This window comes from Miscanthus floridulus, chromosome 6 (genome assembly GCF_019320115.1).
Source record: "Miscanthus floridulus cultivar M001 chromosome 6, ASM1932011v1, whole genome shotgun sequence".
In the NCBI taxonomy this organism is placed as follows: Eukaryota; Viridiplantae; Streptophyta; class Magnoliopsida; order Poales; family Poaceae; genus Miscanthus; species Miscanthus floridulus.
Genome location: NC_089585.1, coordinates 100,416,258 through 100,439,552, shown reverse-complemented (window position 1 = coordinate 100,439,552; position 23,295 = coordinate 100,416,258). Strand labels below are relative to the sequence as shown.

General features: G+C 47.8%; 1 pseudogene; it reads right to left on the bottom strand.

Moving 5' to 3' along the window:
* Window positions 1–15,033: 15,033 nt before the first annotated feature.
* On the bottom strand, window positions 15,034–16,828 carry LOC136460902 (mitogen-activated protein kinase kinase kinase 18-like; annotated as a pseudogene).
* Window positions 16,829–23,295: the final 6,467 nt, after the last annotated feature.

The following is a 23,295-nucleotide window of genomic DNA, read 5'->3' as shown; positions in this document are numbered from 1 at the left end:
TGACCATTTAAAAAAAGGCTAATATATGCTCTAAATCCAGGTTTAAGTTAGAACATGTTATGGGGAAAAAAGGTAAGATAGGGAAAAAAAAAAGCACCTAGATATAATAAGGTTTCCGTCAGGTAAAACAAATGTAAAAGTTTAGAAGCCATCTGCTAGTTTTTACATTAAGGGGTAAGATGGCACTATTGCTTCAAAGGGGTGGTTAAGATCAAAATGTGAGCGGAAAATATTTAAATTTAGAGGTACACAGTATACAAGTAAATCGAGTAGATGCGAGCTAGCTACCATTGTGGAAAAAAGGATTCATTAATTAATGAGATGATCTAAATCCATGGAAAAATAAACAGTATATAACAACCAAACCCAAAAAATCAGCGATATCACTAATCAATTTGTCGGTGTTTTGGACCGGGGATCCTCAACCAACTAGTGAATTTATGCTGCGTGTTCCCAATCCCGGATAGTGATGCAAAGAGACACAAGGTTTATACTGGTTCAGGCAATTGGTGCCCTACGTCCAGTCTGAGAGATCGATCTTGTATTCCTTGCACCGAAATGCTTGTAGTAGGGGGTTACAAGCACTGTGAGAGAGGGAGCTAGTCCCAAGTCTCGGCGGGGAGTGATATGGGCTGCTTGAGACGTTGCTCTCAGGTGGCAGGGAAAGGTGCGTGTTACAGGGTGTTGCTCTTCGTGAGTGCCCCTCTTTCCTAGAAATGGTCCCAGTCCTTTCCTTTTATAGTTGAAGGAAGGACAAAGATAGCACATGTGCTAACTATACGGCGTCGTGCGAACGGAGGCGGCGTGTCCAAGCCCTGTAGCCTATTCCTGTAGCGGCGTGGTCGTCGGAGTGGTCTGTCCTTGAAGTGCTGGGGCGACGTGCTGGTCACATCCGATCCTGTGCGTCATGGAAGCTCCAGGGCTGCCTCGAAGCGGGTGCGGTGGTCAGCATGCGGTCGCCGTGGGTTGACTGCGCGCGAGGCCGGGGCTTGGTTGGCGCCGAGGCCGAACCGTGGTGGGGGTCTCGGCAGTCGTGAATCCCGAGATAGCCGAGACCCTGGCGTAGAGTGCCAAGGCCTGGAGGGAGCGGTCGATTTGGTACACTGGTTCGGAGGCGATGATGACCCGGGCCAAACTTCCCATGCCGCGTTGTCTTCGGGGCGAGGATTGCGGGGCACAGTGCGGGCGCTGATCGTGGGCACAGCGCCAGAATACAGTGGCCGGTAATCCTCGTCGCGCCCTGTCTCAGCCGGTATGGTGTTGATGCGACTTCTTGTCTCGTTGGCCACTCCGTGGTGTCGAGCCGCCGTCCGGCTGAGATCGCGGGAGTGGTTGACGCATTAATAGGACGTGACATGTTGTCGGGAAGACCGGTTGAGGCGGGAGCGACGGGTTATTGACAAGCCAGCCTCGAGCGATACGAAGAATAGCCGTCTCATTCGAGGCTGTACGCACGGGGCCTCGGGCGAGACAGAGATTGGGCTCCTTGCCGAGGCCTTCCGCGAGAGGCCTCGCGCGAGGCGGAGATTTCGTCAAGGTGCCGAGACCTCCCGTGCGAGGCCTCAGGCGAGACGGAGAGCCAATGGGCTCGGACGGGGCCGGTGATGAACCCATGGCTTACCTTCTGGCTTCGTTGTTGATGGGATTTAAGTGACTCTTTTGGTATACGCTCGGGGTACCCCGTTCTATGGTACCCGACACAATTAAACTTAGAGAACAAAAAAGGTACCTGGAATGCTAGATCCGGTAGAAGAAGGGCAACGAGTAAGGGGCCGTTTGGCATGGCTTCGGCCGGCTCCGGCTCCCCTGACAACGAGCGTTACTGTGTATAGAAACGGTTTTCCTCTCTCCTCCTCCCCCTCTCACTGACACTCGTACTGTTCATTAGAGCCGGAGAAGCTCATTTTTCGGGCTTCTCCGGCTCCAGCTCCCGCATGCTACAATACCGCGCTACAGTGAGACAGAAAAGGTGGGAAGAGAAAACCGGCTCCAAGCTACAGTATCAGCGTAGATTTTGTCAGGTGGAGCTAGAGCTGCCGGAGCCCGACCAAAAGGGGCCTAAGTAAACAAGAACAAATCAGACTCGGCTCCCTCCCGCAAATCGAAAAATAGGAACGGATTGACACGCCTTCACCATACTTCCCTACGGACCGTCTCCTCCTCGCAGAGTCTCTCCCTGGTCCCTTCCCAAGAAGACGACTTGGTGACATGGCCGTGCAACTGTTCGGCGGCCTCACCGGGCGCCTACTTCCCTACGGAGCGTCTGCGGTAGGCAGATGCCGAGACGCAGGCGTGGTGCGGCCTGGCGCCCGGCAACGAGGGCGTCGTGTCTGGTCTGCGCGCCTCGCTCGACGCCCTAATCGTCTGCGCCGGCGCCGGCCACGCGCAGCCCGCCGACGAGGGCTTCGGCGACTCCGGCACGGACGACGCATAGTCGTGCTGCTTCGTCGAGGGCAAAGACGTGCCGTCTCGTCGTTTTTTAGCAGATCAGAAAAAGATGTCTGCAAACATCGACGAGGTATTCAATGCGCGGGTCATGGCGAAGAGCCAAAGACGCAGATCAACTTGCTGGAGCTTGCGATGCAACGCAATGCCTTGCTCGAGCTCGATCAGCCTTTTGCCATCACGCCATGCTCTCTCTCCTTTCGGTTTAGGTCTGCTACGAATGTTTCGATGTGGCCTAGATTCAATTGTGTGTTGAAAGTAAATTAACCTGCATAGTGCACATTTGCGAGATGTTTTGATCAGAAATTGTTTTAGAACCCCTTCTTTTTTTATTAATGGCACAACGCACATTCGAACTTAAATTCACCGTGTTCGCTTGTTGGTTTCAGTCAGACTTATTCAACCAGCCAACAGTGTTTTTCTCTCATAAAAAACCAGCACCAGCCAGCCTAAACCAGCACCAGCACCAACCAGCGAACATGGTGATTATGTGCAACTATTAAGTTCCCGTGTTGCAACGCACCGCGCTCCTAGTGGAAAAAGAGGAGAAAGATGTGGGGAGTAAATAAAAAGAGAATATGATTCCAGTTAATAAATACCTAAAAAGGAAAAAAAGAGAAGACCTGAATAAATTTGGAAATATTTAGGGTTTCCAATGCAAAATCGTTTAAAAATCAGATCAGCTTAAACTTATAAAATAAATTACAAAAGTAATAAAAATGTAAAATCATTTTTAAGGTTTTTAGAAACTAAGATAGGTTTCATATTTTCTATGTAATTACATTTGTAGAATTCTTAATATGTTCGTCGAAAACGCAAACCACGTGCATTGTTGTACGCGTGGGCAAAAGGTTATAACCTAGTGCAACGCACGGACATGAATCTGGTTATCTAATTAAAATATTGTGGTAAAATAAGCCATCACTTTATCAAAAGGATCTAAAAACTACAAGATTCATCGAAAAGAAAAAAGGTGACACAGAATGTTGATTTTCAGGATCATCAAACGGTTTAGATGTAACTGAGAAGTTCAGATAAAAAATGATGAATATTAAGCTAAATTCGGAACTGAAAATAGAAATTAGTAGTGTACTATGTAAATAAAGAATGTTGTCTATTCCCTAATCGTTTGTTTTTGAGGTTAACAAAACCCGAGCGTCAAACCCCATGCAAACGCCTGAAACCAACAACACATTTGAGGGATATTTTAGTTTACTCTTTATAATAATATAGGTAGGTAATCTATCTATTATATTAATATAATAGTGTTACTCACATTCACTGAAAAGATAAAAAATTATGAGATTGATAAAAAAAAACATGCACAATATTAAAAACACTTTCTTATGCCGCACCTTCCTTGTACTATATGCTTTGCCATCTCATCCTATTCTCTCACAGTATCCCTAACATTATTGTGCCACTTTTTTCCTGTGCTCCTAGATAAACTTTTGGTACGACCATCATATCGACAAAGGGTCAACCACCAAACAAAATGTGCTGATTTTAATGATCATGGATCAAACCAGTGGCTTTTAAGATGGCGACCTAGGGGAGAAAGAAATTACGGCTACCAGAATTACAATGAAATCACAAAAAACATATTATATTTTTGATATCTCACATGTAATTGGTCCATCTATTCTCCGCGTGCACGCATGAGGGGCTCGTGAGTGGTGCGATAGACAACGCGCTTGCCTTTTTCTTCGCAAGAAGACGGTTATAAGTTTAAACAAATATGTTCACGACATGATAGTTTGTGGTATGGGTTATAGGCTTGATCAACAACACATCGTGTCGGTGGTGATTCCACAAATTATTTTGGAAAAGCTTGAGTTGATGATGGATGTTGGCGCGATGATGGGCCAACCAACAATGACTTTGGCAGGCATGCAAGTCTATAGTATTGTGATGGATCGAGAAATGTTTTAGAACAAAAAAAAAAGAGAAACTATGGATCCTTATGAAAAGGTGCAAGATAGTCAAAAGAGTTATGGAACAAAATAGTTTGTGAAATGCTTGAACAATAGTTTTTATTAAGAAATAGAACTCACTAGATAAAAATTAATGTTAGGTTGATTTGATGTCGAAAAAATTGCACATCCATAGTATAATAGTGGGAAAATGAATGAGAGGGAGATTTAAGCAAAAAAAAAAAATGGTCAACGACAGCTATAAGAAGATAGTGCAATTGATGTAATGAGAACACATAGATAGTAAACAACTACATTAAAGATACATTTTTCATATTTTTTCGAAAACCAGATACCTTTTTCATATAAAAAAACATGAACATCACACAGAAAAAGATAGCATCCGTGCTATTTGCGTGGACAATCCTACTAGTTTATATTTTTTTAAACTACAAAACACAACAACTCCTCGCGCACAAGCCCTATCCACGTCCCTCCAAATTATCCTAGCCGTCCGATCTCGCGTTCGACAGCCTAGATCGCTTGAAGAGGATTCTCGACGACAACCGATTATGGTGCTTCTGGTTGGCTTCTCCCCCTTATCCTCTGTTCTCCCGCTTCTCGTTAGAATCCGGAGAACCAAATATATACTACGGCTCCTGCTTCTGCTTCTAGATTCTTCTGATCCCTCCTCTCTCTCTCTCTCTCTCTCCCCATCGGTCTCTCGCTCTCCATCCCCACGCGAACAGGGGCGACGGCGCCGGCCACGAGCGGCGCGTGGCGGCGGCGGCCGTGCTCCTCCACCTCCACCTCCTCCTCCTCCCTCCCTCCCTCTCCTGCCTCTCATCTCCGTTTCTCCCCCTTCCTCTCTCTCTCTCTCCTTCCCTCCCGATGCGGCAGCGAGCAGCGCGGCCGGCTCCCCGCGCTGCGTGCGGCTAGCCAGAGGCGGCGCTCCGGCACCTCCATCGCTCCCTCGCCCCCTCGTGTCCTCTCCCTTCCTCTCTCCTGAAGACCACAGCCTCGTCTACTCCGAGGAAACCCTATGTCTTCATCTCTTCCTCCCCTCTCTCTCTCTTTCTCTCTCTCCTTCAGGCACGGAACCAGGCCCAGCACTGGTGGCGCGGCCTCCCTCTCCCTAAGACGTGTGACACCCAGCGGCGTAGGGGGGGCGGTGGCCGCCCCCTACCACGACGACGCACTGACGCGGCCGCACCCCACGGCGGGCTAGGATCTGCCGGCGATGATCCCCGGTGTGCGCTGCGCCGCCGCGGCTGGCTCCGCCCGTGGTGCCCTCTCTGTTGCATTCATTTCTTGGCGTCTCCCAGGTGAAGGAAGACCATCCCTCTCCTTTGTACTGCAGGTTGACGGATTATATGTGTGTGCTTATGGTGTTGTTTTATTTATTTAAGTCTGAGCATATGCCATTGCTAATGATGTGATGATGCCTGTAAGGTGCTTCTAATAAACCTGAACATATTTTTGTGCCTTTGCTATTTTGTATTTTTTTGGTTTACCATATGTCAATGCCAATGATGCTGCAAACAGATATCTTTTTCTGAAATATACGATGTGATTTTTGCTAACATGGACGTCCTGTCCTCAAGTGAACCCCAGCCGCTTTGCAGCATTAGACAAGAGTCTGCGGTCATGATTATCACCCTTTTATGATTTTTTTTCCTTTGTCATTGTGAGTCAGGTATTCATACATATCAAACCTAACAATATTTACATGCCATTGCTATTTTGCAATTTTTCCCTGCACAGGTCAGTGGCAATGTTGTTTGCCACAAAATATCTTCTTCTCAACTATACCATGTCAGAATATGAGGTCATGAGTATCACTGTTTGTGTTTTATGATCTTTTTATTTTGGGGCATTTCCATATATTTTTATGGATAGTGCTTTCTACACTTCGGCTGCAGTTGGCGTGAGCTCAAGGTGGCCACGTTAGTGTGGAAAGTTTTGGCCGTTGGATTATGGTTTTACAATTGCGTTTTCCCTAGGCGATTTCCACTGTTTAACTCTACAAATTGCGACAGCTTCTCGTGCAGAAGCCCTATCCACGTCGCCCAAATTTTTTTTGACCGTCCAATCTCGCGTTCGATGGCCCATATCGCTTGAAGAAAAATATCCTGGGCTTCTATGTCCTTTACCCACACCGCTGCCTCTCTCCCTCCAACTCTATTGTCTATCCCTCTCTCCCGACACGACGCCACCATGACGGGGCACCCACGGTGTTTTATGATGTTTCTATTCCACTTTTTTTACTAAGGCATTTGGCATATGGAGTGATGAGCCATTACATATACATGGTACTTTTTGTATTCTTAATGAACTAAAGCACTTTGGCATATGCAATGATGACCTACCAGCTAGGGTTAGATCTCAATTTCCCGCACTCTCTCGTCTTTGTCTTTCTTCCTCATTTGCAGGATTAGCTTGCGTCCACTGCATCCATGTGCAGCTGTTATGCCTAGCCAATTGCAAGATCCATGGCTAAGTTAAGACCACCTGAGGGAGCTCGTCCAAGCCTGTAATGAAGGTGACAACAAAAAGGAGAATTTGCACACCCACTGAAGTCAACACATGTTCGTGAAGCTTCTCACTTGGCTCGGACAGGCAAACTAGGGGCTGGCTGCATTGTAAGTGGAATTTTCATTTCTTCTTTGTGTGCTTCATGATTCATGATTTATTGTACGTCCAAGCCTGTAATGAAGGTGGCAACAAAACGGAGATTTTGCAGACCCACTGAAGTCAACACATGTTCATGAACCTTCTCACTTGGCTCGGACAGGCAAACTAGGGGCTGGCTGCATTGTAAGTGGATTTTTCTTTTCTTCTTTGTGTGCTTCACGATTCATGATTTATTGTAGTGCTCTTATCCCTCACAAAGCGCTGCCTGTTCAAGGATAGGTGAAACTAGCTGTAATTTATTTCTTTTTTACTAGAAGTAATGGTAGGACCCCTAATTTCTGATACGGTTTGGTTTGCTTAGCTTTCAGCCTTGTAATAGGGCTTTGTTGGTTCAGATATAATGTGGTTCTAATTTATAAGAATAGTACACCGATGAACAAATTGGGTATACTGCTTCTACAAAGCTAGCATCAACTAGGTGTTTCTTCCATTGATACATTGTTCAAGGGATCACTAAAAAGATTCCACGTCGCCCACTTTTTGTTAGTTTAAAACAAAAGTTTGGCTATGTGAGGCTACTGTGCATCTGTTAAAAAAGCCCTATGTTTCATAATGTAAATTGAGGACAAGGCGGTAGGTTGCCCATGGATAATGTCAATTGAGGACAAGGCCGGTAGGTTGCCCATGGTTAGTTTTCTCTGAGTATGTAGAGATTTTCTTTCATCCAGTGTTCTTGTTCCCATGGTTCAGGATTGATATACTCAATCCTACTATATTGCTAGCAGTTTCTGGTATGAAAAAATGTTTAGGAAAGCGAAAATCAAAGAAAATAGAGATAGTGGATCATTGTTTACCTTTTGTGTAGAGTAATGAAAATGTTTTGAGCCAACCTAAAAAAAATGTTAATTGCTTGCTCTCCACCATCTTTTCCAGACTGTAATCCTAGGTTGATTTGGATAAATCACTGTTATTAATAACTATGATACTGCTGCTTTTCCTAGGCTCTATCCCTTCTTGTTGTAGAAATTGTTCCTTACTAAGCTGTTGTTAAATCAATCCCTACGATTAATCGCTATATGTCTTCCTAAGGTGAATTTATAGACTACTATCTATATTTTTGATATAATGGCATGCTCATGTTTCCTACTATATTAGTTGCTCTGAAGTTTGGTGCTGTACCTATATTAGACCAATCAGATTGCACCTCAACAGGTGATACTTTGTAGTAACAGACATTTTTTTATAAGCCTAAAGCAGTAAAGAATGTCCTTATTCAGTGTTCTATCTGATTCCCTGAGGGTTGGAATTCTTAATTACCTGATCTAGACAGAGATCCACCTTGCAACATCAATCTACATGCCTGCAAGACTAGATGATCCAAACGAACCACGACATTTGGTATATATTTTGCTAACTTGCTTTAGAGTTAGGTATTGGAAACTAAACAACCAGCATAAAATATTTCCCTTTCATTGCTTTCTGTATCAGGCAAATTTGTCCATAGATCCCTATTGAAGACTATTATGTTCCTTTGTCATATTTGCTTGCCCTTCTTAGCATGTTTGCCTCAACTAATGGTGCATACCAATCTTTCCCGAAAGTCAAGTTGGTTATTTTTTTGATGCCCTGAGGTCGATTCCTATAGAACCGGTGATTCCTTTGTAGTTAGTAGTGTCAATTTGCTCTATTTTAGTGCTTCCATCATATTTGGATATGATAATTTATAGGCTTTCATTGAGTCCTATGGTACTAAAAACAATATGGTGCTAATAACAGGTGCAGATTTTTCTATGCTATTGCATTGCTCAATAAGATATTGTAACTTCGCTAAAATTAACTAGGTTGGCAGATTCAAAAAAATAGGGACAAGGGTCCAATGGTACATTCATAAGTATGTCTAAGGTATTTTGCTATTTTCTTGGTTGTAAGCTGAAGGGGGACCGTGACGCCTAAGAGGAGGCTGAATTAGGCAACTTAAAATTCTAACTCTTAACTCTGGTCTCTTTTTCTAACCCTAGCAAAACCTATGTAAAAGATAAACTATCTAAGTGTGCAACTACGGTTTTGCTAGTGTGTTGCTATCTCTACCGCAAAAGAAGTAATATAATCGATGTAAATGCGGAAGCTAAAGAGCAAGGTAGAGATATACAAACTCCCGTCGACGACTCTGGTATTTTTACCGAGGTATCGAGAAGCGCGCAAGCTTCCCCCTAGTCCTTGTTGGAGCCCCTCGCAAGGAATCCATCGCAAGGGCCAAGCTCCCGGTCAGGTAACTCCGTGGATAGCCTCGGGCCTTCCCCATGCGCGAGTGGGTCTCCGACGTGCCTTTTGGTAAGCCTCTCACGGATGCTTCCTGCCGTCTTCACTATCAAGCTTCCGGCCGAAACGCCGCGGGCCTTGTTCCCTCCTATACATGGTGGCGGCCACACCACAAACGCGGTTGGTGTGATTTCGCAAGACTACAAGCCCCTCCGATGTACAACAATGGTGCGCGCAAGCACCGAGTGGTAAGAGGTATGCAAACCTCACTAAACACTAGGCCTAAACCTAGAGCAAGCGCATAAGCGGTGGTCTAATCAACCTAAGCACTTCGTAAAGCACCTATGCTAATCACCTAATAAAACACTAAGCACTATGCAAGTGAGATTACTAAAATGGTGTATCAACACCCTTGATATGTTTCCTCAGCTCCACTACACTCATTTGGTCGGTTGGGGTTGTATTTATAAGCCCCACTGAGAAAGTAGCCGTTGGGGACGAAATCCCGCTTTTCTGCTACTGACCAGACGCTGGAGTCGTCCTGATCGGACGCGTCCGGTCGTCCCGACCGTTGGAGCCGCGAACAACTGATCGGACGCTGCCAGCGTCCGATCACTTACCACCGGACGCGTCCAGTCGCAAGTTCGTCGCTCTGGAACCTCTCTGTACTCGATCGGACGCTGCTGTCCTGCGTCCGGTCGGTTTGTCGTCAGCGTCCGGTCCAGCGTCCGGTCGCTGCTGCTGTTGCCGAGACTCTAATCGGAGCGTCTGGTCCAGCGTCCGATCGCTTCTGTGAGCTCGTTTCTTCGCGATCTTGCGTGCGGCTTGGTTCCTATCTTCATGCTTGGACTTTGCTTGATATCTTGGGTCTTCTCCTATGCTTCTAAGGTCTTGATTGAGGTGTTGATCATCGAATCATCACGTCGCCTTTGTCCAAGTCACGTCTTGCATCCTATTGAACTCTAAAACAATTACTTGCAAATTCATTAGTCTAATTTGGTTGTGTTGGCCATTAAACACCAAAATCCAAAGTAAATAGGCCAATGGTCCATTTTCCTTACATAAGCTGTTATTGATTAGTGCTATGTGCTATGGACACTACCATCACAGGTTGTGAGCTCGAATTTGTTCAGGTCGATTTGTGCTATGGGCAGTACAATCATAGGTTGTGAGTTAGAGTTTGTTCACGTCGAATTATTCAGATATTTAGTTAAGATGATATATGTCATGATACATGGCATCTGTATGTTACTTTGCCAAATTCAGATATTTAGCAATGTAAGGTGCCATGCTCAACCATATTACCTGTGTACAGATGGATAATTACCTTCTTATCTATGTATTCCTTCACAGTCAAAGGATATACTTTAGTCCTTGCTACAAAGAATGCTCCTTTCCCCATATGATTTGCTTGGAAAAAATTCCCAATTCAGTTAGTTGCACACGTTGTACACTGTTCGCTACATTCGGTTTCAGTCAACTTCCTTTGCTTTTCATACATTTTTTCTCGAAATTTATAGAAGATCAATGCTCTGTGCATGAGTAATGCTTGGCTATAGTTTTTCATCTTTGCTGTATGTGCTCCCAATTTAGATTGTTACAAAGGATGGTATTTCTCAGTGCATTCCATTGTGTCTAGCTACAAGTGATCAGATGATGCCATTTTGTTTCTTTCTGAAACAACTCTTATTCACTAAATTCCTGCTATTTTTTCATTGTAATGATTTATAGGTTCAGTTGGTCATTTTGTTCTTCTTTCAGTACCACATCTGTAACTTTGATAGTTTGCTCTGTGTTGCATTCCAGTGGCTTTCTTCCTCTCAGTGCATTCATGTACTCATTTCCACAGGTTACCAAACAGGCTACTACGAAAATTCAGGTCAGTCATCATTTCCACAAAACATTAGGACTGCTACATTATATCCTACAGAAGTCTAACATGCTTCGACAATTGCACAGGATCATCCGTTCATATACAAATTACAGAGGCAAGGCAACATCTTCAAAGGACCCTCCGACTGAAACCTGGGACCCCAAAATAGGTAAATACATGGTGCCTCCTTAGTTTTCAGCTTAGTCGAGTTACCAAAGACAAACCTACTTTTCATATAGAGGTCTTGTAATTATTAGTCTACAAGCTACATATCCAAAGCTATCCAAAGAAAAACATTTACTAATTCTGAAATCAGTTAATGACAGCCACATTTTAATGACTTTGTTGCTCCAATTTATTCCATGAACATATTAAAAAAATCCTGCAGGTCCAATATATACCGTTAGGAGCTTCTTCGTTTGCTATAGACTTGCTGCTGTATAGTCTATCATCTATTGATTCAACCAAATTTTTTCCTCCCACCAGGTGCTGCAACCGAACAAGACGTCCACGGTATCATTTTGTGACCTCTGCGTGGACAGTTTTCACAAACTTACCATGCTAAATGGTTCCGTGTCAGTGTCTGCTTTGTTAGTCGGTGAAAAGTTTATTAACTTTGCCAGACCTTTCGCATGTAATATACGCATCCTGCAAGTTCCAACTTATTACATCCCGGAAGACAAGCAATTCATATACGGCATGAGAATTGTACATTAAAAACCTGAGCTTATCCCCTTAACGGCGCGCGCGAAGGCGCGGGCGGCCTTCACTAGTATAAACTAAAGGTGTTAATTTTTTTATTATCTTTCATAACGACGGATGTCGGATCATTTGGATGTAAACTTACGTGTTACTTTGTATTATCTTTTATAACAGTAGAGATGGCTAATTTAGATGCAATATTTGAATATATTTTAAATTATTATTTATAATGGTAAATAGTGGATAATTTATATGTAAATTTTTGGATTATTTTGAATTATGATAAACGCCACAAAGATGGCCATTTAGATCCAAATTTAGAGGTTACTTCACGTGTTTCTTATAATGCAGATATGAGTAATTTTTAGAAAATATAAAAATCCAACATATTACTAGAGATGATGAATAGAATCTACTAAATTAAAGAATTTCTAAATTTTATCTTTTTTTCATATAATGTCTCGTGAAGATTAAATGTGCATCCAGGTAATGATAGTAAGAATTTCATCCATCCATGCTCAAACCTCCAGTCAAACAAAAACCTGAGCCATTCTAATAACGACCCATAATACTTCAGTTAGAGTTAGGCCACCTTGCTGGAAGCCCTGTCATATGCTGACCCATCGACGATCGATCATCCATGATGACGACTCTGATCGAGGTGATCGTTATGACCGAATGCATCTGAAACTTCAGTTAGGCCACCTTGCTTGCTGGACGCCTAGCATGAACCAGGCGTGCGATGCGATTTGTCGCTCGTTCAGAAGATACACGTATGTCAAACAGGTCAAGAGAGTCCGGACACCACGGCCTACACGCTACAGCGTAATCAAAGGAAGCACAACTGTTCCAATCACGTTTTCATGATAAGCAATAAGCATCGCCCCTGTTGCCAGCGAAATGATGATGATTGCCTCGCATCAACTGAACAATTTCCCAGCTCTACTAAAACTTTTGACAGGTGGATGGTATAGATACTCCAAGCTCACGTACAGCCACAAGCCAAGTACACTTGGCTGAAACAGCTCTAAAGCAAACAAACACCACCCGTGCCTCCGCCAGTCGCCACCTGTGCAGCGCTGTTCGCTGGCGAGCGAGTTAGCGGCCGGCCGCGCGCCTTTGCTTCGGTTTCGGCCTTGTTGTCGGCGAATTTTTTTAAAAAAATAATATTGTAATATTTTCGTTGTTATTTGGTAATTAGTATCCGATCATAATCTAATTAGACTTAAAAATTCGTCTCCTAAATTTTGTATAAACTGTGTAATTAGTTTTATTTTTTATTTATATTTAATGCTTCATGTATGCATTTAAATATTCGATGTGACGGAAAAATCTTGAAAATTTTTGTAAAATTTTGGTAGGCGCGGCGCTCCACTTGGATTGCATTACCTTACCTGTCGCAGTTGCTGCGTCGACAGGTGTCCGTCCGGGTCACAGGTTCGCTCTGCTCTGCATGCGGCTTCAATTTTTTTGCGCTCCGTCCGGCGTCCAGCAGAGCCGTTGTTGTGGCGGTGGTTTTGGTTCTTGGCGGGGGAGCGCTACACGTTGCGCGTCCCTAGTGGAACTGTCGAGATTAGAAGAACGGTTATCAGATGGCAGCTGCGGCATGGGCGGCGTTTACATCGTGCTTTTACTATTTTGCTGCGGTTGACGAGCTTTGATGACGGTTTGACTTTTGCATAGTGTGTGAGAGCACGCCAATGGCGACAAGCGTGAAGTCAACCTGCACCGCTACAGTGCTGCTGGCACATTAAAACCGGGAGTAAACGCGCTCTGAAACAAGGGCAGAGGAGGCGGAAGAAGAAGAAGAAGAACACGTCTGCTACTTGTTTCAGAGCTACCTGGAGTAGCTGTGTACGTAGCGCGAGTTTGATCGCCAAACTGGACTGCATACCAAAGCGCTGGCATGGATGCTGAGTCGGTCGAACCAGGAGCCCTCTCCATTATCCAATCGAGTTCACTTTCATCAGCAGGCAGCAACCCTTCTACTTCTAGACAGAACACGGTCGCCATCACATATTCACACACCCGTTTGCGCCCTGGAACATTCCATGCCGTTGACTTCACCGAATCCTCGCCTTCCAAACATCTCAAGAAGCCTTCCATGATGCATGTACAGAGTACACTTCTACAGAGAGAGCAAATGTTCTGGGCCTCTCTGGAACCCTGGGCGCCGTCGTCCACCAGTTAGATCAAAACGTTCTGGAATTTTAATCTCGGGTGCCTACTACTTGCGTCCGAAAGTTGACGCGAAAGAGGGCAGAAAGCACGAAGTGGCGAGACAAGCGGAGACCTGTGAGAGAGGCAGCCGAAAGCTGTGGACTCTACCGTGGCGGCCAAGATCCTCCAAATGCACTCTCCCGTGGACTCCATCTGCGGCGCGCTCCGGTATCTTCCTTCCCCTTATCCCCTGTGGCCCAATCGAACGCCGCCCATCCGTACGCGTATGCACACACCTGGACGCGATGAAGCGACTACGGGCACCAGCCACGCCGGGGCTGTGTTGCCAACCTCGTGGCGCGATCGTTTCGACACGCGTCGCGGGCGGCCGGTACGTGACGGCCGGCCGGACAATCAGCGCGGGGCGGCAGCTACGCTGACCGCCACGGTACCGCGGGACGGGAGCGAGCCAAATCATTGTGCCGGCCCGTGCTTTGACCGCGTACGGAACGGTGATCGGTGACGGTGAGGCACCGCACCGAGCCAGCCCCCGCATATCTAGTGCGCCGTGACGGAACCCATGATGCGGGGGTCGCGTCAGCCGGCGCGACGCCGTGCCGCCGGCCCCATCCGTGACCTCACGCGCGCACCGACTCGGCCGCCACCAGCCCTGGCCCCTGGGCATCTCTGCCCGCCCGGGCGCCGCCCGTACGTAGTGAGGCGCCGCAGGACGGTGCTGTGGATATCGCTCGCGGGGGGCGGCGCCGCAGGACGGTGCTGTGGCTTTGCTGCGCGAGTGGTCGACGGACGGTTTCCCGAGCCCGGTGGTTTAAGTTTAGTTTTTAGTGGAGGGGACGAGTGGCGTACGTGTAGGCTGACGCTGGCGGACATCCGTGTCGTGCCGATTCAGGGGATCGGAGAATCCACGGCCGGTTTCGCGGTCCAGAAGCCGTGGCGTACGTGTAGGCTGACGCTGGCGGGCATCCGTGTCGTGCCGATTCACGCCGTGGTGTTCGTTCGTTCTCGAATGAACCAGGTCATGCTATGTCAGTCACGTCGCTTCTTTTCGCCGCGGTTACTGCAGCCATTCATCATTTTAAGCGTGGAGCAGAACGTGTTCCGTCTTGCAGACTTAAAAACTAGGCGAAAGCAGGGTGTGAAGGAGGCAATCAAACAGAGCAGCACATCAAAATCTGCCATGGTATTACAGCAAGTCGTAACGGTGTGGTTACTGTGGCAGATTATTTCTACCTATATTGCACGTGCGGCTGCCTGTCTCTCGTACCGATGAAAATTAGGCATGAGCAGAGTATTATGATGAGGGGAATCGAACAGAGCAGCACAGCAAAAAATTGTGGGAACCCATAACTTTATTGCATTAATGACTAGATTACAAGGCACTAACTGACATGAGAGTGCTACATGACAGTGCGAACTCAAATAGTGTTTCTCCTGACGCTCAACTGAAGCATCCGCGGCTGCTGGAACATCGCCGCCACCGAACGGCACGTCGTCTGCTTCCAGTTCATCATCACTGGGGAGCCCGAGGCCGCAGCCGCCGCCGACAGCCACCTCCCCAGCTGGCACCGCCAGGGCGCTGGACACTTTGCCTGGCGCGCAGCGCGCCACCTGGACCGCGCCGCAAGCCGCCTCGACCTGCTGCTGCTCGCCGAGCACGTCGATCCATCCGTCCTCCTCGCTGTCCCAGTCGGGCAAGGCGCAGGCGGAGGCGGAGGACGCCAGTGACTTGATCCTCTCTGACGCATCATTCCCTGACGACACCTCGTCCGCCGTGTCGTCCTCGGACTCCGACTCGGACTCCCAGAATGCGGCGTCCAGCGTGCTCTTGGGAGACGCCCGCCGACGGGCCTTGTCGTCATGATCCGCAAATGCCACGAACGGGTGCTCCAAGAGCTGCGCGGCGGTCCATCGGTCGGCGGCGTCTCTCGCGAAACAGCACGCCAAGAAATCCTCGGCCTCCGCCGACAGCCAGAACGGCACCTCCGGCACGGCGTCCGTGTACCCGATCCGGTGGACCGCCGCGAGGACGTCGTCACCCATGTCGCTCCAGGGGGCGCGGCCGGTGGCCATCTCGATGGCCGTGCAGCCGAGCGCCCAGACGTCGGCGGCGGGGCCCTGGTCCTCCCCGCGGGCCACCTCGGGCGCCATGAACGCTGGCGTGCCGCCGATCGGTCGCGCGGAGCCGAACGCCCTCGCGCACCCGAAGTCGGCGAGCTTGGCGCGCCCGTCGGCGCCGATCAGCACGTTCCGCGCCTTGACGTCGCCGTGCACGACGTAGCGGTCGCCGTGGAGGTACGCCAGCGCGCGCAGCACGTCCGCGGCGTACGCACGGATGGCGCGCTCCTCGAGCGAGCCCCCATTCCGGGCCACCTCGTCGGCGAGCGACCCGCCGGGGGCGTACTCGAGGAAGAGCTGGTACGACCCTTCCTCCGCGCCCTCGCCGCCGCCGACGCAGCGCACGACGTGGGGCGAGGACAGCCCCGACAGCACCGCCTGCTCCCGCCGCAGCGTCGCCGCGTCGCGCGCGCCGGCTGACTTGACCGCGAACAGCTCCCCCGACGCGGCGTCCGACGCCAGCGACACCACGGCGCCCGACGCGCCCCGGCCGAGCGTCCGCAGTCTCCTCCAGTGCCCGCCGCTCACGGCAACCGCCGCCGCCGCCATGGCTCCTTCTTTGCCTCTGTTCTTGTTGTGGTTACTTGCTTGCTTGCTGCTTTTCGCGATGTGCTGCTGGTGGTCTTTTTGTTGGCCTGAGCTGGAATTTGTGAGCCTGCTCTTGATGTGGGTGAGTTGCGCGCGTTTATATACACAGCTGCTGGGCAAGGAGGAGGAGGAGAAGACGAGTCGGGGTTAATTTGGGTGGGGGTATTAGTTTAGTTAAGAGGGTGTTTGGTGTGCGTCAAAGGCTCAAGTTGGGTGAGGGAGGAGGGCGGGATTAGCAAATGGGCAAGGGGGAAGGCGTGGGTCGCGCGTCGCGTCCCGCCCACGCGCGGGAATTGGACGGCGTGTGCGCCGCTGGGTGCTTGTGGGTGGGAACGCGCGGCGCGGGCGGGCGCGACTCGGGCGGCTAATTAACGAGGAGGGCCTGCGCCTCCCGCGCCTGACCCTTTTCACCCGCGTCACCCTGTTTCCTGATTTTTGTTGCCTTACTTAATATAAACATGCTGCGTTTTCTAATTGTCTCGTGTTGCAGGGACCCGATCTGAGATCCCAAAAATGAGATGCCTGATTTGGAGGATCCCCCGACATGGCTAGCACATGCCACTGATCGGTATTATTATAGAAAACCTATTTGTGTTTGTTCAGGAAAAGAATACTCTACCAGTATAGTATTAGAAAGTCTAATCCTGTAATGGCAGCGCCCTCCCTGCTCGTGTTCCTCGTGTGATTAGATGGGTGAGCGAGAGATGGCACTTTCCCTGGGACCAAAACAAGCAAGTATGGAACACGAGCGTGCGCGCGTGCTACCGCTACGTTTCCCGTCGGTCCGGTCGCGCTAATTAATCAGCGGATGCACCGGTCCAGGATCGTCGTTTTAAACCGGGTCCAGTACAGCAGCACCGGTCAAGACTGGACGTGCGACGGCCGACCGAACCAAGGCCCAAGTTGCCACGGATGATACGGTCCATACGGATCGAACGCCGCGAAAGCGAGGTCCAGCGGCCGTAGCACGGTTGGTGATCGGGACCTGCTCTGCTCGGGTGCCGCCGGGGGCGGGAGACCTCAGCCTGACTGACCCCTCGGCCCCGCCGTGCGCCGTGTAGTAAAACGTGCCCGCCGTCGAGGTCAACGCGTGCGCCTAAAAGGGCGCTGGACGCTTTTGGGGGGGCATGGTTGCTCGCTGCGTTGACACTGCGGTGCTACCATTCACACGCGTGCGTAGGGGTCAGCAGCGTTTGCTCCACCAAACCCACCCCCCCGGCGATCGTCGGTTCGAGCAGGTAGGTAGGCACTTGACCTGTACTACCGTTCGTCGGTTACACCAGATACCACACCTACCCTGCCCCAATCCCAACAACATGCTGCGGACGGAATTCCAGAGGACCCTGACGACGAGATCAAATCGGGGTCAAGAGAAAGATGGTCGATCAGCTTCAGGTCCGTTGGTTGAAGTGATCGAGCGATCGCTTCCTGTTCCTGCAGGAGGAGGAGTAGGTGCGCATGCATAGATCCGACTGGGTAACAAACTGCCTGCTCATGCTAATGTAAGACGTTCCAGTCGGCGCGAGGCGTTCACATTATGCCTGGGTAAAACAAGCTGTCTCCACTAGCTGCAGTTTCAGGCCGTGCAACGCATTGAACCTGGTGTCTGCTGGTGCCACCGGTCTTGCTCTGTTTTCGGCATTTTATAGGCCGGGCAGCGTGCGACCTCGGCCTCAGCTGTCTGGTTCTGGTCTCGTCCCTGTGCGTGCGTGTCGATTCGTTTCAGATCTCAGAAGGTTGAGGCTGCTCATCATCGGCGTTATTGCCTTGCCCCCCACCCGAAAAGGGTACTGCAGCTCGAGCAACAGTGGAGTGGGGGCAAGTTTCTTGTGGCGGCCTGCCGGCCAAAATGGCCAGACCGAGCAGCACAGCACCGCACTGGCGTTATCTCGGAGTATAGTTTTACGCGGACTACAGCCTTTTAGTACTTAGTAGCCTCACCATCCTATGATTACAGTGTCTCCTCCCATGTGTAAGCTAACCCGTGTTTCCAAGGCTGCGGATGCCACTGGACATTTGTTAATTTAGCTCGGTGGACTGTGGAGGTGAGCCAGAAATGTAAGAGCGGGCCTCCCTTTTGGTTGAACCTGCTACCGAGTTTGGAGCAGGTCAACCGTTTTGACATCTCCGCGAATACCTGTTCTTTTCTGCTGTTTGTTTAGGCCCGTTGACTAATGAACAATGTCAACGAACAATAAAAAATGGTTGACGAACAATGCACGGGAGATCAGGGCCGAGCATGTCTAAAAGAATCGATCAATCAGGTCGGCATGGTTTTGATTTGATTTCAAGCAGGAAACGGACACTGATGGCCACGCCAGATGCTCCGAACCATCGTCCTGTTTGGGCTTGTTTGGTTTTTTTCTCGTATTTTTTTCAACCAACGAACAATATTTTTCTCTCACACTAAATCAGCCAACATTACTTTTAGCCATGGCTTATCAGTCAAACAAGTCCAAACAAACATGACGCATGTCACGTCGAGGAGCAAGGATGCAAGGGCAGGGGGTGGCTCCAGGTCCAATCTCAATTCACAAGTGACAAGTACTACCATGCTTGGAAAGCGTCCATGTTCGTGTGGAATGACGTCGCACCCACCATCTATCAACTCGCAATGGTTCGCTGCAGCTGTAAAGAGGCAGGCATTGCGCGCGCGGAAGCAACAGTAAATTAACTCCGACAAACACACTACATGATGTGCCGTTTCTCTTTGTGTTTTTTTTTCTTCCTCATCACTTGTAGTTGCCATGTCAGGCGTCGATGTTTATAGCTTAGCGGCGAGTTTGGTGGTGAACCTGTCTTTTCCTGTGCTGAATACGAGCCTGTTTCAGTTCAGTTTTCTGGTCAACCAACGAGTTTTGGTTCGTTCTGAACTTTCAACGCATAAGTTCAACTACAAATTACTAGTTTGCTTCCTTATCCTCGGGCACTGAAAATTAGTATATGTTTCGCTTTAGCTCCGGCTAAAGCCATCTCGAACACTAAAATAAAGTTTCAAAAGGAGCAAAGGAAAGATAGAACCGCATTCACTCAAGTCAATTCCACAATGGACCTCTCACATCTACATGCATCCATCATCGGCGATGGGCGACGGCGGCAACAAGTAGTACTTTTCTCTGACCTCGCCACAGCAGGAATCGACAGCTTGGGAGATGAAGTTTATTGCTATGGCTTTCCATGGTACCATCCTGATTGCAACTGAAATGCTACCACTAGGCGACTTGGCCTAACAACATCAGCACTATCACTCTCCATTAGCGTGCGTGCATAATAATATATTTAAACGCAACTGACTCAAGAGTCATTACCTGCCGGGCAACCGGGTAAGGCAGCCTGGTTGCTGAACCCTTGAGGATCCGGCAGTTCAGCAGCCAGCCGCTTTTGGTTGGAGCTGCGGCAGGCAGTAGTATTGCCGCCTGAGTCATCAAGGCATTGTCCAAAGTAGGCCTGCAGCCGGAGGCTCACCCGTGGCGTAGTACTGCTACTAATACTGCATGCTGCTGGTTCTGTTGGCGCGGTACCATAGTATTTTTCTCTCATAACAAATATAACAGAATCATCCAATTTAACCTAATCCTAGATATACTTATCAGTCATTTGACACTAAGTACATAAGAGACTAAGCAAAACTCGGTAGTCTGTCAAGCACACCCAGCGGAAGAACTCGAAAATCCACATTTCTATCAGGATCATAAACAAGTGAATAAAGCTTACAACATTCATAACCATTTCATACATCACAACATTTCATAAATAAGAGTTTTTACAAAACAGATTTTATAAAAAACAGCGAAAGAAAGGTTATTTTATACAAAAGCAGTGGAAACTTAAAAGTTTTGAATATTGAAGTAAATGTAGGGATTTAAGAATAAGATGCTACGATAGCGGCGATAGAGCAAACCTCACTGAGCCCACCAAGAGGTATCCACACATAGCAACAGTTAGCTCCAGCATCCACCTGTTACCTGCAACAGGGAGAATAAAACAGTACACAATGTACTCTGCAAGACTTACCCGACTAGGTGGGAGTAGTCTACCGACTCTCAAGGATATGCAGGGGACTATTTGGCTAGCTGTTTAGTTGTTTTTGCACAGAAGCATTACTAATAGTGCATCCTGGTATTCAAGGTTTTAGCAGTCACATCAAGTTTATTGCTTAACCACTCTAGGTAAGCACCTGAAATACTTTCAAGCATGTGGTAAGCAATCAGAATATATTTCATCATCCGACATAAGCCTCATCATCAACTCCATGTTCCAGTTGCATTAACTACGATAGCAGTGGTGCGACAAGTGGTATCCATATCCGAGGAGGACGGCGATTGCAATCGATGTATATTCAGTTGGACAATCCCAAACACACGCATGTACTTCTCTCAAAAGAGCAAGTACCAGGCTGCCATTCTAATCGTACGACCATGGCCCGAAATGACCTAACCACCTCGGGGAACCCACCCTAGGAGGCCCATCCCGGACGGGTTTCCCCCTCCTAAGTTTGGTCCATGGACATTCCCCGTCCTAAAACAGCCACTAGATGGCCAGCGAAACACTCCGGTGAACGTTTTGCGCACCTTAGTCGTAAGAAAGTACTAAGCTTCATGGTCAACTGTAACTCAGGCCCCTGTTATGTGTTTGGTACCTTCAAGCTTGTCACATCGTTACCAACGGTACGATACTTAACCAACACAGGCGGGAAAACGGGCACCCAGAGCCCGGCTCTGCGGCACCCACCAACCATTCAGAAAAACCATTTTCTACTTCCCGCCCAGTCTCCAATTATTATCCAGCATCTCAAGTCCATATGATAGTAGTAACAGTATAACCATCTTCTATTTCTCGCGAGTAACCGTCCATCACTCGACTTCTACCGTAAGCCCTATAGCATGGCACACTACACGATTTCTATCATACTAGTACTACTCATAGGATAAAATATTTATGCAGGTGGGTTTTAAGCAACTCCTGCAACTTAATGCACAAACAACATATTAATAAGTGCTAGAAAAATAGGGGTTATGCACCGGGGCGTGCCTTGGTAACTTATTAACACTGAGTTAGCTGGATCCATCTTCAGCATCATCAACCATCATCTTCAGGACTGATCACTACGACACCCTCTCTTGCTTGACGCCAACATCCTTCAGTCGATCCATCGATCGATCATCGTTCCTAAATGATATACAATAATGCAATGCATGCTTAAGTCAAACAAGCATAGCAAGACATTTACAAACACTACAATACAAGCATCATGACACCATGGTGAAAGGTAACTAAACGTTGGAGGTTCGACTCTCATCCTCTCCTAGTGACTTACTTGTGAGTTACTATTATCAACCTAACACAAGTGAGCAAAACAACCATTTGCATTTTTTACATACAAGTGAAAGCTTATCATAATATGTCAAGCACACTTCTACTTACTAAACATATTTTTGCCTAGTCACCATGTAAAACAAATAGTGTAGACACACGTATATTAACCCTAATCTAAAAACCTAACACATATAAAAGCTTTAATAATTATAACCAAGAAATAAAAAGGTAGCGCACCAAACATCTCTTTTGGACATGAAAAAATTATGGGTGATACATCTTTACTAAATATAACTACTGCATGAATTTCATAATTTCTGGATAAGCATATTATTTACTAACAGTTAATTAAGATTTAATGGCAATAAAAGCATGTGACACATGATAATTCAATAACTCATTAAATAAACATCCATTGAACATGAATTTTTTACCACAGCACCAACGTGCAACAATTTACCTACTATAAAAAATTCACAACAATTGGATTCATAAAACAACAAATATGAATTTAACATTAAAAAGCATAGGCAAATATCTATAGCAAAAATTTTATACGAAAACATGTCATATTATGTATCTACTGCATAGATCTAGTTGTATGGAGTGTAACAAAACTAGTTTGATATTTTTATGATTTTTCTATAATTTATTATGAATTTTCAAAGTTTTAGCCGATTTAAACATAAAAGAAAAAGGAAAAACCATAAAAGACAAACACTTTGCATCGAGGCCCCTAAACTTTTCCTAAATCAACCCACAGTCTAGCAGCACTATTCATGTGAGTCACGAGATTTACATTCGAAATTCTAGAAAAGCTTATATTTAAGCGTGAGGTCCTTTTCTTCTTCTTCCTTGTCTTCACCGAGCAGAGGAGGGCCGCGGTAGGACCGATTTGGCCGGTAGAGGCCACCGACGAAGGCGAGGGCAGTGCACGGGGGTAGCAGCGGCCCCAGTCGCATGCATGGGCAACGACAGCTCGGTCGGAGGAGAAGTGTGGAGGGCCGGCCGTGTGTACATGCAGCTCAGCCACGTGCAGATCGGCCGCGACAGCGCTGTGGGGCATGACGGGTGGTGAGGGCGAGCTGCACGGAACTAGGCGGCAACAATGCGCCCAGGGCTAGGCTCTGTTCATGCACGGGGTAGGGTGTAGCGGCGAGGCCACGTGCTCACACGGCGGTGGCCCAAGCAGGGCCCACGGTAGCTCTCAGCAACGTAGGCTACGACGAGCACGCGCGGGGCACAGCGAGGAGAGAGGTAGAGGTAGGG